Source organism: Neomonachus schauinslandi, chromosome 7 (assembly GCF_002201575.2).
Source record: "Neomonachus schauinslandi chromosome 7, ASM220157v2, whole genome shotgun sequence".
Lineage (NCBI taxonomy): Eukaryota > Metazoa > Chordata > Mammalia > Carnivora > Phocidae > Neomonachus > Neomonachus schauinslandi.
In genome coordinates, this window is record NC_058409.1 from 97,715,377 (window position 1) to 97,726,479 (window position 11,103).

Genomic DNA, 11,103 nt, shown 5'->3' on the forward strand with positions numbered 1-11,103 from the left:
AATAAAAATAATTAATAATCTTAGCCATCAGGGATAACAGGTGGTGAAATTTGGATTTTGCAAAGTACCTTTCAGACAACCAAAGATTTATAATTATGGAAGATAAGATGATTATCAACCTCATATGGCATGATTACCGTAGTTCTGTTCAAGGCAGAATTTTCCACAGTCATCCTATCCAATTGGACATACTGCCATCAGGTCAGCCTTAAGAATTTTTCCTATACTGGCAAATTGAAAATAATCCCAAAACTTTCTGCCATGTAATTCCTCATATATTTATAATGGCTAGTAAAGTTAGTCCACATGATAACCACATTTTATTATATGTAATAACTAAATCCATATAACTCAGCCTTAAAATCCTTCATGTTTAAGAAATCCAGTTCAATAAAAGTGAGCTTTCTGCATGTTTCTGTATGTTTGATATGTGATACATTTAGTTTTTAGAATTCAGAGATCCTTATTAAGCAAATATAGGCAAAGTAGGCAAATATAGTCAAATATATTTTAAGAGATTTTAAGACATTAAAATAATAAATGTATAGTCATAGTATTATTTCTTAAAGATACAAACAGAAAAAATATATTTAACCAAAATTATTTCTCACTTCCATTATACTGATGATCTGTGAGAGTCCCAAAGTGTGAAATTAAGGAATAAAATAAATGGCTAAAAACACTTGGTAATTATAGTTAAGAAGTTATAGGCTTTTAGAAAATTATATACATTACAGTTTAAAACTTTCAATCCATAATCCAAAGACAAGATGAATCAACCTTAAAATCGTATTAAACAGTATTTAATAAATGTCAACACTGGATAAGAGATAGAATAATCAAGAGATTAGACCCCAGCAGTAAGATAGCAGGAGGCTAGGACTGGAAAAGGTGGATCAAAGGTACAAGTTGGGGCATCTCCTATAAAATGGCCACAGCCTCTGAATATGAAGAACAATCACACTCAAAGAAGGTAAAATCTTATGTCCACACAAAAACTTGCACATGTATATTTACAACAGTTTTATTCAAAACTTGGAAGCAACCATTATGTCCTTCAGTAGATGGAAGGATAAATAAACTATGGTATATCCAGATAATGGAATATTACTCAGTGCTAAAAAGAAATGAGCTGGGATGCCCAGGTGGCTCAGTCAGTTAAGCGTCTGCCTTTGGCTCAGGTCATGATCCCAGGATGCTAGGGCTGAGTCCTGCATCAGGCTCCTTGCTCTACAGGGAGCCTGCTCCTCCCTCTGCCTGCTGCTCCCCCTGCTTGTGCTCTTTCTCTCTGTCAAATAAATAAATAAAATCTTAAAAAAAAAAAAAAGAAAGAAAGAAAAGAAATGAGCTATCAAGCAATGAAAATGCATGAAAGACCTTAAATGCATCTTACTAAGTGAAAGAAACCAGTCTGAAAAGCCTACATACTGCAAGATTCCAACTACATGACATTTTGAAAAAGGCAAAATATGGAGACAGTAAAAAGATAGGTGGTAGGCAGGGGTTGGGGAATGGAGGGGTAAATATGCAGGACACAGGATTTCTAGGGCAGTGAAACTACTCTGCATGATACTGCAAATGATGGATACATGTCATTACACACCATGTCATTACACATTTGTCTAAGCCCACAGAATCTGCAACATCAAGAGTGAACCCTAATGTAAACTAAGGATTCTGGGTGATAATGATGTGTCAATATAGGTTCATTACTTGTAGGACATGTATCCCTCTACACATTTAGTGCAAGAGGTATATGAGAAACCCTGAACCTTCCTCTCAATTTTGTTGTGAACCTAAAACTGTTCTAAATAGTAAAGTCTATTTAATTTTTTAAAAAAGCAAACGAAGACTTTTTCAGACATACAACAGTTGAAAGAATTTATCACCAACAAAACTGTACTAGAAGAAATGTTAAAGAAAATCTTTCAGGCAGATATACTGGTAAATGATACCAGATGGAAGGAGAATCTACTACACAAATGAATGAAAAATACCAGAAATGATAGCTACATGGATAAACAGGCAATCGCCTATTATTATCTATATAGAGAATAACTGACTGCCTAAACAAAAATAATATTTACCAATGCAGCATGGGATTAATAATATACTAAAAAAGTAAAAGATATGACCAAAAATATCGCAAAGGCTGGGAATCAAAAATGGAAATACACTATTATAAGGTTCCTATATTATATGTGAAGTGGTATAATATCACTTGAAGGTAGACTGTGATTAAATATGGATATCATAAATCCTAAAGTAACCATTAAAATAATAAAGCAAAGAACCATAGCTAATACGTCAACAAAGGAGACAAGTGAGAATCATACATTCTATATAGGGAAAGAAAGAATAGGTGGGACAAGGGGAAGACGGTACATTTAGGGGCGCCTGGGTGGCTCAGTCAGTTAAGCATCTGCCTTCAGCTCAGGTCATGATCCTGGGGTCCTGGGATGGAGCCCCAAGTTGGGCTCCCTGCTCAGCAGGGAGTCTGCTTCTCCCACTCTTTCTGCTGCTCCCCCAGCTTGTGCCCTCTCTCTCTCCCCCTCTCTGTCAAATAAATAAATAAATAAAATCTTTTAAAAACTGGTACATTTAGGGCGCCTGGGTGGCTCAGTTCGTTAAGCGACTGCCTTCGGCTCAGGTCATGATCCTGGAGTCCCTGGATCGAGTCCCGCATCGGGCTCCCTGCTCGGCAGGGAGTCTGCTTCTCCCTCTGACCCTCCCCCCTCTCATGTGCTCTCTCTCATTCTCTCTCTCTCAAATAAATAAATAAAATCTTTATTTAAACTTTATCAACAATAACATAAGGTATAAATGCCCCCCCCCAAAAAAGAAGGTATAAATGTCCTAAATACTCCAATTAAAAGGCAAGTTTTGTCAGATTGGAGACCAAAGCAAAACTCAATTATGTGCTTCTTATAGGAAATGCACTTCAAATATAAAGACACTAATAAGTTAGGGGCACCTGGGTGGCTCAGACAGCTAAGTGTCTGACTCTTGATTTTTGGCTGATGGTCGTTGAGATCAAGCCCCGCATCAGGCTCTATGCTTAGAGCAGAGTCTGCTTGAGATTCTCTCTCTCCCTCTCCCTCTCCCTCTGCCCCTCCCCCTGTATGCACTCTCCCCTCTGTCTCTCTCTCTCAAATAAATAAATATTTTTTAAAAAGACATTAATAAGTTAAAAGCACCAGATATAAAATCAATATACAAAATCTACTGCATTTCTATATACTAATAATGAAGTGGCAGAAGGAGAAATTAAGAAAACAATCCTATTTACAATTACACCAAAAATAATAAAATATCTAGGAATAAACTTAACCAAAGAGGTGAAAGACCTATATTCTGGAAGCTATAAAATGCTGATGAAAGAAATTGAAGACAACACAAACAAATAGAATGATATTCCATGCTCATAGACTGGAAGAACAAATACTGTTAAAATGTCCCTACTGCCCAAAGCAATCTACAGATTTAATGCAAATCCCTATCAAAATACCAACAGCATTTTTCACAGAACTAGAGTGAACAATCTTAGAATTTGTATGGAACCACATAAGACCCTGGATAGCTAAAGCAATCATAAAAGAAAAGCAAAGCTAAGCTGAAGGCATCACAATTCTGAACTTCAAGTTACATTACAAAGCTGTAATAATCAAAATAATATTGTACTGGTGCAAAAATAGACACAGAGATCAAAAGAACAGAACAGAGAACCCAGAAATAAACCCACAATTATATGGTCAATTAATCTTCAACAAAGGAAACAAGACTATCCAATAGGAAAAAGACAGTCTCTTCAACAAATAGTGCTGGGAAAACTGGACAGATGCATGCAAAAGAATGAAACTGGACCACTTTCTTGAACCACACACAAAAATGAACCTAAAATGGATTAATGATCTAAATGTGAGACCTGAAACCATAAAAATCTGAGAAGAGAGTACAGACAGTAATTTCTCTGACATCAGCCACAGCAACATTTTTCTAGATAGGTCTCCTGAGGCAAGGGAAACAAAAGCAAAAATAAACTATTGGAACTACATCAAAATAAGAAGCTTTTGCACAGCAAAGGAAACAAGCAACAAACCTAAGACAACCTGCTGAGTGGGACGAAATATTTACAAATGACATATCCGATGAAGGGTTAGTATCCAAAATATTTAAGGAACTTATAAAACTCAACACCCAAAAACAAATAATCCAATTAAAAAATGGGCAGAAGAGGGGTGCCTGGGTGGCTTAGTCGTTAAGAGTCTGCCTTTGGCTCAGGTCATGATCCCAGGGTCCTGGGACTGAGCCCCGTATTGGGCTCCCTGCTCGGTGAGCCTGCTTCTCCCTCTCCCTCTGCCTGCTGCTCCCCCTGCATGTGCTCTCTCTCTCTCTGTCAAATAAATAAATAAAATCTTTAAAAAAAAATGGGCAGAAGAGACACACAGATATTTCTCCAAAGAAGACATACAGATAACCAACAGGCACATGAAAAGATGCTCAACATTACTGATCATCAGGGAAATGCAAATCAAAACTACAATGAGCTATCACATCATACCTGTCAGAATGGCTAAAATAAAAAACACAAGAAACAACAAGTGTGGCAAGGATGTGGAGAGAAAGGAACACTTGTGCACTCTTGATGGGAACACAAACTGGTGCAGCCAGTGAGGAAGACAGGATGGAGGTTCCTTAAAAAATTAAAAATAGAGCTACCCTATGATCACACTACTGGGTATTTACCCAAAGAATACAAAAACACTAATTCTAAAGGATATATGCACTCCTATGTTAACTGCAGCATTATTTACAACAGCCAAGTTATAGAAGCAGCCCAAGTATCCATCAATAGATGAATGGATAAAGAAGATGTGAGATACACACACACACACACACACATACATACATACATACATACATACAATGGAATTCAGCCGTAAGAATGAAATCTTGCCATTTGAAACAACATGGATGGACCTAGAGTATAATGCTAAATAAAATAAGCCAGTCAGAGACAGACAAATACCATATGATTTCACTCATATATGGAATTTAAGAAAAAAAACAAATGAACAAAGAAAAAAAGAGATAAACCACAAAACAGACTTGTAACTATAGAGAACATACTGATGGTTACCAAGAGGGGAGGTGAGTGGAGGGATGGGTTAAATGGGTGATGGAGATTAAGAAGGGCACTTGTGATGAGCACTGTGTGTTGTATGTAAGTGATGAAAGTATCTAACAAAACTAACAAAACTCACTCAAGAATAGATGACTTCAGTAATCTGTTAAAGAAATTTAATCTGTAGTTAAAAATCTACCCAGACAGTAAACACTAGTCACAGATAGCTTCTTTGGTAAACTGTACCAAGAAATTAAGGAACAAACAATAAAAATTCTCCATAAAACCTTCAAAAAATTAAACAAGAAGGAATCTTCACAGCTCACATTATGAGGTCAGTACTCCCTGATACCAAAACCTGAAAGACATTTTAAGAAAAGGAAATTATAGACCAATATCTCTCACGATCATAGACGCAAAAATCCTCAACACAGTATATCAATTCCCACAATATATAAAAAGAGTAACAGACATGACCAAATGCACTACTCTTAATGTTCACAAATCAATCAACGTAACCTACCATATTAACCTTATGAAGAACAACAATAAGAACACATGATCTTAACAACTGATGCAGAAAAATCATTTGGCAAAACCCAACATCCACTTCAAATAAAAACTGAACAGACAACTTCCTCCACATTTTCAAGAGCAACTACAAATAACCTGCAGCTAACATTACACTTAATAGTGAAAGACCAAATGCTCTCCTCCTCAGATGAGGAATAAGACAAGGATGTCCATTCTCATTATTTCTATTCATCAGTGTACTAGGGGTTCTAGACAGTGCAGTCAGGGAAAGGAAAGAAATAAAAGCATCAAGATTATGGAAAAAAAACAAATAAAACTATTCAGTCAACATGATCACATATACAAAAATATCTAATGAAATCTACAAAAAGCTACTACAACTAATAAATTTATGAGTTTATTGAAGTGCAGGATAAAAGATCAATATGTAAAAACCAATTGTATTTTTATATACTATCAACAAATGATCAGAATCTGACATTTAAAAAATACCATTTACAATAGCATAAAAAGTATGGACTATTTAAGGATAAATATGACCAAAGGTGTAAAAAGATCTATACATTGAAAACTAAGCAATTCAACATAGTACTGAAGTCCCAGCCAGAATAATTAGGTAAGAAAAAGAAACAAAAGGAATCCAAATTGGAAAAGAAGAAGTAAAACTGTCTCTATTTGTAAATATGATATTATATACATCATAAAGACTCCATCAAAACAACTGGTAGACCTAGTCAACAAATTCTGTAAAGTTGCAGGACACACAACTGATATATAAAAATCAGATGTGTTTCTACTCAACAATAAAAAGTAGTTAACTAGTGTTAACACTATAATATGGATAAATCTTAAAACAAATATGCTAAGGAAAGAAACCAGACAAGAAAGTGCATATACTATATGATTTCATTTACATAAACTTCTAAAAAGGCAAATATATACTGACAGAAAACAGATTCATGTCTGCCTTTGGGGGTGTGGGGAAAAGGAGAGGGGTTAGAGGAATTACAGGAATGAGGAAATTTTTAAGAGTGATGAATATTTTCATTATCTCAGTTGTGATGGCTTCTCTGGCGCATATATATATATGTATATATGTATACATCCCAAGGTATCAAGTTTTATACTTTAAATATGTGGTTTAAGTCAATTATGCTTTAATGAAGTTATTTTTAAAATTGACCAAAAGCAAAGAGGAAAAGTTCCTATGGAAAGTTAACTTACCAGTAAGTATTATAATCAACATCTGGAAATAACCAGAATTAGATTAAAATCCAATAATTTTTTTAATTGATGAAAATGTTGAAAGGCTATAATTTACTTACATTTACTTTTAAAGATTACTCTGTTACAAAAATCTGCTTCATCCAATTAGGGTTTCATAAGTCCAAATACATTAATAAAAAAATTTTTTTTTAAGATTTTATTTATTTATTTGACAGAGAGAGACACAGCGAGAGAGGGAACACAAGCAGGGGGAGTGGGAGAGGGAGAAGCAGGCTTCCCCACGGAGCAGGGAGCCCGATGCTGGGCTCGATCCCAGGACCCTGGGATCATGACCTGAGCTGAATGAAGGCAGACGCTTAACAACTGAGCCACCCAGGCGCCCCCAAAACTATTTTTTTTTTTTTTTTACAAAATCAACATCTGGTTTTACAGCCTAACAATTATAATATTTTACTCTTGGCTTCTGAGTATTAACATATATTTCATAAATTTCATACTAGTTTGAAAATACAATTCTAATTTATATACTTCATTTTTATTAAGTATTTTGTATCGGAGAAATCTTAAGTATAAGCACCTAACATTTTGTAATACAGATGATGCTTTACATAGCATAAGAAATTCAATTTCCAGGGTTAAAACCATCATTCAATATAAAGTGAGTACAAACAAACCTCACGGTCTCTCCCCACATTTCTGTAATTTTATATAGACAGAAAGATGGCTATGTAGTGCAAAGATTCCCAAAGGTAAAATTCAGCTCTCTTATAAATTCCCAGGTACTTAATATGTACTTTTTATATGAAATATTATGGGGTAGGGGCTATAAGGTATATTCAGTGGTATGATCTATTCTCTGCCCTCAAGGAGTTTATAATCTAACAGAGGAAATAAGATTAAAACATAATAGTAAAATCAACAGGTGACAAGACAAAAATGAGTAATGTAATTAAGTGGCCAAGGAATAATCTCTATGAGTTCAGAGAAGCAAGTGGTTTGGGATGGTTTCTAGATGATGATGAGATGAAAGTTTATCATACTGTACCATAACTGCTTATTTACTTGTCAGATTCCCCATTACAATGTTATTATGCTCCCTGAAAGCAGAGATTCTCTTATTATGAGTTAAGCCCGAAGCTCATGCCTGCAAAAGCATGCATGGTAAATAATGTATGAAAAACAGAACAAACCTTAAAAGACGTAGGCAAGGAGGATCTAAATACACAAATAAGAAAATTCAACTTTTGGCAGAGCTAGTAGTATTAAGCAAAAGCATATTGTTGGAAAAGTAAGAATGATTCTGCAAGAGTGGGTTAAACTAACATACCCAGAGGGTAGGATCATGCAGAAAAAGCAGATAAGATAGAAATAGAATAGTTAGTACAACCTCAATTGAGACTGAAGGTAATTCAGTCCAATTAGGGGACTGAAATAATTCACACAAAAGCCAAAGAAGACCTAAGCCAAGATATGGGCAGTGGAAAAGGAAACTAGTTATAACCCAACATCCATTAGGAAGGAAAAACTGTACTTGCTTCAGGAGTACACACTAAAATTAGAATGATACAGAGATTAGCATGGCTGCTCAGCAAGGATGACATGCAAATTCATGAAACATTACATATTTTATTAAAAAAAAAAGGAAGAATTGCCAGCATATGTTGACCTAATTGAGAGGGAGAATAAAAAAATGTGGAAAGCAAGGATGACCAAGCCTTCAACTTTGGGTAACAGGAAACATAGTGGTGCATTTTCAACACAGAATGGGGGGTTAATTTTGATTATTAATCAAATTATAAGTAGTTTTAATATTAAACTTGGATTTTTACACATCAAACAAGAAAATTCAAGGAGAAAGTGTGAGATTTTCAGACAGACCACTGAAGATATCAGGATTAGATATATTTCCTTAAAAAAAACTTAATCAGAGCTTTTGGCTGAATCCAGGAGAGTAAATCTGAGCTGTAGGAAATATCCATAATGTTGAAGGACACTGGAAAAAAGAGAAAAAGACCAATGGAAAAAGACACTCAAGATATTGCAGCAACAAAGAGGCTAAAGAGCAATCTTAAGGCAAGGGCTGATAATGGTGGAGATAGTACCAGAAGGTTAAGGAGTAGGGTTTGGCCACCATGGAAGACATCAATTACCTCTGAGAATCTAAATCAGGGTTAACAACCTGTTCTCAATTTTAAAGGAGAACAAATGCTGAAAACTTTGATGCAGCATAATATGTACATAGCACTGCCTCAAGAACTGTGGATATAAAACAAATGTAATGCTTAGCAATAAGGAAGTGTGTGGGGGGGGGGGTGTGGGTGTGGGTGTGTGTAAAACCAGGAGGGCAAAGGAAGTGGCAGCGGAGTGGGAACTGGTGCACATTTAAACACAAGAAAATATACTAATAACCAGAATCCAAGAATAAAAAAATCAAGCTGGCAGACTGAATAACCAGTTGCTGACTTTTATTTTATTTTTTTAAGATTTTATTTGACAGAGACATAGCAAGAGAGGGAACACAAGCAGGGGGAGTGGGAGAGGGAGAAGCAGGCTTCCTGCAGAGCAGGGAGCCCGATGTGGGGCTTGATCCCAGGACCATGGGACCATGACCCGAGCCAAGGGTAGATGCTTAACGACTGAGCCACCCAGGCGCCCCAGTTGCTGACTTTTAAAAGCATTTCAACAGCTCTTTAAACCTATTCTGTCTAAAATGTTAGGCACCAACTATATGTGGCTATTTAAATTAATTAAATTAAGTTAAAAATTCAGTTCCTCCTTCATACCAGCCACATTTCAAGTGCTCCACAGCCACATGTGAATAGTGGCTACTGTACAGGACAATGCATATATAGAATATTTCCATAATCCCTGAAATTTTATTGGACAGCAATGCTTCATACTATGGCCTTTTGAAAGTATGTAAATTCTTCTGAAATGTGTTTGTATTATAATGGAATAATGTATTCATCCTCTTTGGTCCTTCTCAAGGGTAAGCACAAGTACCTACATGCATGCACACATACAGCATTTTGCTGAGAAAGACATAAATCAAAAACAAAATTCAACTTGCACAGAACCATAAGCATTGATTACAAATCCCTAGAAATACTACATGATTAGTGAATGTCTTCTTTTTTAGTTGTTTTTCCTGACACATCAATTCATCAAGCATTTTCGATAAATACATTTCACAGATGGGTTTCACAGACGGGCAGACTGAGGCCTATTGTGAGGAACAGTTATGAGGAACAGCTATGAGGAATGTCAGTTGCTCCAGCGTTTCTCTCTCTGAGGATTCTCTTTTCAACAGCCAGAGCTTAGTCGGCTCCCTCTCGATGTACTTCTGGAGATAGCATTTCCTTTAATCTCTCTGAAAGGTGTCAAAAACCTCACCCATGGGCCATGTCAAATGCTAGCTAAGAAATCAACCATGGACCAGATATCTCCTACTAGATGTGTACTATGTAGGTAGGTGGATATTTCATCTGAGACAATTATGCACTGCACTATTATGGCATACAAGGGCACTTGAATACCCAGTTTTATACTGCTTTTCTGCCAAGAAGCCAAATGAAAACTGTTCAGAAAAACACCTTCTTCAGTTCCCCTCTGTATTCACTATAAATGTCATTACTCATATTTATCTGCATATGTTTAATACAGTTACATTCATAAATGCATCCAGAGTGGACTCCAGCAAGTCATAAAAACAGACCTGAATAATAGAAGGACACACATTTTGAAGAGAAAGGAAGAATGATAAACACGGCAGAAGAACTAAGAATAATTCCAACCTTCCCTACTATCCACAGTGCAACACTGGATTTTTCTGGCATACAAGTCCCAATGTAGTTCTGTATGGCATTTCAGGAACTTGCAAGGATAAACATTATCAACAGTACTCAACAAATTTGAATTATGTTTCCTGATGACTTTTTTTACTTTCTCTTTGTGTCCATTGTGTTGGCATCACTGCAGCCAGCCAGGTATATATGTGCAGTTACTAACAAAAGGGAATAGGCTCCACAATTCACTGGAATTATTATCTGATTGATCAAGACTTCTCACGAACCCCTGTCCAATGACTCATATGATTATCCTCCTAAAATTGTCAAATATTTCCAAAGATTTCCCTTCCTTCATTCAACAACCTCATGAAATTCAGCATCCTCCAGGAAATCTCTGTTTCCTTCAGTGGGTTTAGCAAATTGACATTC

The 11,103-nt window shown here is 36.0% G+C and overlaps 1 pseudogene; it reads left to right on the top strand.

The window, feature by feature from the left end:
- Window positions 1-8,415: 8,415 nt before the first annotated feature.
- LOC123325384 lies at window positions 8,416-8,515 on the top strand (annotated as a pseudogene).
- The last annotated feature ends 2,588 nt before the right edge of the window (window positions 8,516-11,103 follow it).